Genomic DNA, 6,000 nt, shown 5'->3' with positions numbered 1-6,000 from the left:
GGTGTAAAAAACCCCTAGTTGCTATTTTAGCAACCAATAAGACCAAATTGCCCCACATCTGGGATGGGTTTTTATTTTTTATTTTTACCAATTGTTCACAAGGATGTAAAATAAAAATATTACCAATTGTTCACAAGGATGTAAAACAAAAATATTATTTTAATGAAAAAAGAGAAACAAAAAGGTAGATAGATGGAAGAGAAGAGAGAGAAACCAAATTTTTATATTATTTTTGGGTATAGTTTATATTATTTTAATGAGTTGTGTGTAAAAATAGAAATTGAGATATTGGGTGAGTTGTAAAATAAGATAGTAAACTAAATAAAGTAGGTTTTAAAAATATAAAATAGACACTTTTTTGCATCCTCAAATACTAGAGCTCTAATGCTCTAAAAGATGAAAAGAAATGAAGGTTCATACCACCTTCGTCATAGGAACCATAAAATATTGAACCTAGAAGAAATTATTGTAGATATTTTAACCATTTATTTAATTGTTGTTTTAATAATTAATTTATTTTAAATATTAGTAAATAAATGTAGACTTTTTTTTTTTCTCACTAAAGCAAACCATTATGGCTTATCTTTATTATTTAATTCTCTGTGTAAATTTATTATTAGTTGAAAATGTCATTTGGTGTTACATATCCTCTAACTAGGCATCATCCTCCTGTAAGATGATAATTTAAAATAAACAAATTTTCTTTATTCATCTAACAATTATGGAAATAAAAAATCATAAAACATAACTCATCTCTCTTTTAAAATTAAAAAATATTATTTTTTAGTAAATATAATTGTATGAATAAGATATTTTCTAAAATAAATCTTAAGTTTTATTCTAATTTTACAACTCACAACCAAACTTATAAATAGGTTTAGTTGTTCCATTACAACACCTTTATTCCTAGTAATAAATATTACAAATCCTGTTGTCATCTCCATAACATAACTACTTCCGACTTTTAGAAAGACAAAACAATAATTATAAAGCTAAAGAACTACTATTTTTAGTAGCTGAGGAGTCATCTTGACTTGTGATACTAATACCAATAGAATCATGACCAGGGTAACTTAATCCAGTACCAATTGTACTTAACTCAGTTCCACTACTTGACTCCAACACCTGTCCATGGTAAACATTGTTGTACCAAGGAGCTCCATTGGTAGTAGCAACATGAAATGATACCACTTTTGAATCGGTATCCTTGGTTGCTTCTGCATACTCTTGGAGCTCTAATGCAAACTCCAACTTTTCCATCACATCATTCATTGTGGGCAGTTCGATTCCATGATCACTTACACAACTCTTTGCAAGTTCCACATATACCTTGAAACACTCTGGCGCTATCTTGTTCATTAGATATGGATCAATGATTTCACTAATGGTCCTTCTCTCAATACATTTTCGAGCCCAGCTTGCCAAATTTCGTTCCTCTTGTTGGAGTCTTTGGTTCAATGCTTTTCGAGGACACAACACTTCAAACATCACTACACCAAATGAGTACACATCTGATTTCTCAGTTAATTGTTGGCGCCTTGCATAATCTGGATCCAAATACCCCCATGTCCCCTTTACTAGGGTACTAACGGCAGTGTTATCCAAACCCATTTTGGACAATCCAAAATCTGAAACCTTGGATACCCATTTCTCATCCAATAGAATATTTGTTGTCTTCACATCACGGTGGATAATAGGGTGCTTTGTACATGTGTGTAGGTAGTGCAAACCACGTGCTGCTCCTATGCATATCTGGAGCCTTTGTTTCCAGGTGAGGGGATCATTAGGGGTGTCATAAAGGTGGTGGCGGAGGGTACCATTTGTCATGTACTCGTAAACAAGTATCATCTCACTCTCATCATTGCAGTATCCAATGAGAGATACAAGGTGCACATGACGAAGTTTAGAAAGCATCTCGATTTCTGTCATAAACTCATGAGCGCCTTGTCAAGACTCTTGTTTCATGCGCTTGATTGCCACCACTATATTACCTAAAGGACGAAATATATTGTATTATTGTGTTTCTAAAACCCAATAAATGTAGCAATGAATATGATTTGTGGATTTTAACAACCTATAACATTAATTTGTAACTTTCAACAATCTATAAGAACACATTAATTTGTAAGTTTTATATAATGAAATTTGTACCACCTCTAGCACCACTCTTGTATTATTGTGCATAAACAAAGAGAATGACTTATGTCTAGTTTCTATGCTCTTTGGAAACTATAGGATGTGAAGACGTCCAAAAATAGGACACGGTGATTACATTATACATTTTATTTAAATGGGCAATAATACTCACTTCCATGTTTTAAAAGAGGCCATTTTCTTTTATCTTCTGAAATGTGTATATCAGCACATTGATTGTGGATATTGTGTAAAATAGTGGATGTAAAATGAGTGTAAGAGAATATTTTTCCTTCATATATATGGCCATGTCCAATACGTATAGGAACTCAACACAAGTTGGATTTGATCAAATTATTAAACAACTCTACAAAATATAGTATCACTAATCTTAATTATATGCAGTTAGATTGCAATTAGTACTAATTCAGGAAAAAACTAAAAATTAAAAGATAATCATGGTATTATTCATTACCTTGCTCAATCAGACCCTTGTAAACATTGCCAAAGCCACCTGCACCGACAATTAGATCTTCATTGAAGTTGTTGGTTGCTGTTTTGATTTCATCTAGTCTGAAGTAGCGGCATAGTTCTCCAGGCAGTGATGAAGCTGTTCTCCTTGAGAACTCTCTTTTGTAAGGATCTGGCCAAAACCAACACCACCACTTTGCTAGTGGATGGTAAGAACCATAACGCTCAGTCTTCTTCAATTTACAGAGAACCAAGAAACACACTAGAGTGGCCACGACTAAAAAGCCAACACCACTTCCAATAGCAATGAACATTGTTTTCTTTGTATTAGACTTGTTGGCCGCCAGAGTAGGTTGTTGATCCATCGGTGGAGGGACCATATTTAGTCCAGCAAGATTGCCAGATAGGTCGCTCAATTTGAACACTTCCACACCGTTTAAAATGGCATCGCGGAAAGTTGCATCTGTTCTAGGGTGTATGTTAATGTATATTATGTTAATGGGCTTTAGGCCCAGTTAGGTTACTTGTATAGTACACTTTACTTGTACCGCACACATATGCCTCCTATATAAAGGCACTGATGTATATTCTTTTATTCAAGAAATACAATACAATCATTCTGTATTTCTAACATGGTATCAGAGCCACTGCTCTGACCTTTTCTTAGCAGTCTTGTCTTCATTAGTGTGGCTTTCTTTTTAACAACGCTTCCGCCATCACACTTCCGCCGCAGCCTCTCGCTGTTGAACCTCCGACGTCATCCAGCCGTCATCCTTGGGTTCCGGACCTGCAGCCGCCGTCATTAAGGAGTTTCACACTGCACAAACCACTGCTCTTTGCATTGCCGCTGCAATTATCGCTTCGATTACGTTTTTGAAGGCACCACTAAGATCGTCCAGCGCCGATCTACACACTCGTGGAAGCCTCGTCGCCATCGGAGACCGTACGTGCCGTTCAAAGTTGCTGTTCCGTCAATCACGCGCCACCACGCGCCTCACGTGCATCAACAGCCTCGCTGACGTCATTGCTGACGTCAGCCCTAACAGCTTGCTGACGTCACTGCTTGCGTCATCCGCTGACGTGACCTTCTGAATCTGGATTTGACCGTTGACTTTCAGGTTGACCGTTGACTTTGACTGGCCGTTGACCGTTGACTTTTCCAGGGTTAACTTTTTCAGTCCAGGTTCTCCTTACCTAGTTTTCCGCATAGATTTCATTTTTGCTGTCTGTTTTTGCATATTGTGTCTCTAAATGGATAAAAAGGATATTTTTGTTCCTCGCCCCATCAATACTGTATTGGAAGGGAATAAAAATTACTTATCTTGGTCTCAAGCTATGCGCAGTTTTCTTAAGGGTCGCATGCTCTGGCATTATTGTACTGGTGCAATGGCTATTCCTGTCAAGGGAGCAAGTGAAGAAGATGCTGTTTTTCTTGGTCGCATGATTGAATGGGATAGTCATAACCACATGATCCTCACATGGATTCGGAACACTTCCATTCACTCTATTTCCAATCTGTTGGGCAGCTTTGATGATGCAAAATCTGCATGGGATATGTTGGCCAAAAGGTACTCCACTACTCATGGATCCATGAAATATCAGTTAGTGGTTGAATTGCATCAACTCAGGCAAGAACCAGGGCAATCCATTAATGACTATTATGATCAGCTTCGCTACATTTGGGACCAAATTGACCTTTCTGATCCAACTTGGGCATGCTCAAAGGATGCTCAGCAATATGCTTCCATCAGAGATGAATTTCACCTCTATGAATTCCTGATGTCACTTCACAAGGACTTTGAGCCCATTCGAGGTCAGCTTCTAAATCGCAATCCTGCTCCCTCTCTTGATACTGCTGTGAATGAGTTAGTTAGAGAAGAAGCTTGTCTTGCAACCCTTCAAGCCCAGAATAAGCTCAATGTTTTGGCTATTACTCCATCTACTCCACTCATAGAGCAATCTCAGCAATCAAGTGATTCCTCTGGCTCTAACAATCGTCGCAAGCAAACCAACAAAAAAGTCTGCAACTATTGCAAGCGTTCTGGCCACACCATTGAGACTTGTTACCGTCGCAACAAATCTACTGCTGATGTTGCTAATACTGAGCCTACTCCGCCAATGGCTTCCACCTCAGCTGAGTCCCAGTCTTCTGGATCCACTATCAACCTCTCCCCCACTGAACTACAGGAGATCATAGCTCAGACTGTTCGTATGGCTGGTAATGCATCTCTTTCCACTGCCCTATCTGTTCTACCCGGTAAGTCTCAAACTTGGCTTTTTTATTCTGCCTGCTGCAATCACATGACACCTCACTCGTCCTTATTCTCCAAACTTGACCCTGCACCACATCCTCTAAATATTCATATAGCTGATGGTTCCACCATGCATGGAAATAGTTTAGGTTTTGTTTCAACCTCTAACCTTTCTGTTCCTGGAGTCTTCCATGTACCTGACCTATCCTATAATTTGTACTCTGTGGGACAATTAGCTGAATTAGGTTATCGCTTTATTTTTTACTATTCTGGGTGTATTGTGCAGGATCCAAGGACGGGGCAGGAGCTTGGGACCGGTCCTAGAGTTGGGCGTATGTTTCCCCTGGACAATCTTCATCTTCCACCTGTTGCTCTTGTTTCTGTTGTTGCTGCAGCTGCTGCAGTTTCTTCCCTACCTTCTCTTGCACTTTGGCATTCTTGTCTTGGTCATGCACCATCTTCTCGGGTACAACAGTTAGCGTCTAGGGGTCTGTTGGGTTCTGTGTCTAAAGACAATTTTGATTGTACTTCATGTCAGTTAGGAAAACAGCCAGTTTTGCCTTTTAATAACAGTGAATCCATTTCTAATAGTATTTTTGAGTTAATTCATTCTGATGTTTGGGGACCTTCTCCTGTTGCTAGTATTGGTGGATCTCGATATTTTGTTGTTTTTATTGATGATTATTCTCGTTATAGTTGGATTTTTCCTATGAAATCTCGTTCTGAAATTTGACCAATATATAGCAATTTTGCAAAAATGGTTGAAACACAATTCTCCAAACGTATCAAAACTTTTCGATTTGACAATGCTCTTGAATATACTTAATATGCGTTTCAAGCTCTGTTATATTCCTATGGCACTGTACATCATCTAACTTGTCCAGGTACCTCTCAGCAAAATGGTCGAGCCGAAAGAAAACTTCGTCATATTCTTGACACTGTTCGTGCTCTTCTTCTTTCTGCCAAAGTTCCTGCCCCATTTTGGGGTGAAACTGCTCTGATACCATGTTAGAAATACAGAATGATTGTATTGTATTTCTTGAATAAAAGAATATACATCAATGCCTTTATATAGGAGGCATATGTGTGCGGTACAAGTAAAGTGTACTATACAAGTAACCTAACTGGGCCTAAAGCCCATTAA

The 6,000-nt window shown here is 38.2% G+C and overlaps 1 pseudogene; it reads right to left on the bottom strand.

Moving 5' to 3' along the window:
* Positions 1–889: 889 nt before the first annotated feature.
* The window catches only part of LOC126720873 (receptor-like protein kinase FERONIA), a 68,581-nt pseudogene continuing 63,470 nt past the window's right edge, over positions 890–6,000 (bottom strand).

Source organism: Quercus robur, chromosome 4, assembly GCF_932294415.1.
Source record: "Quercus robur chromosome 4, dhQueRobu3.1, whole genome shotgun sequence".
Classification (NCBI taxonomy): Eukaryota; Viridiplantae; Streptophyta; class Magnoliopsida; order Fagales; family Fagaceae; genus Quercus; species Quercus robur.
The sequence above is the reverse complement of the archived record's forward strand: the minus strand, read 5'-3'. Positions and strand labels throughout refer to the sequence as shown.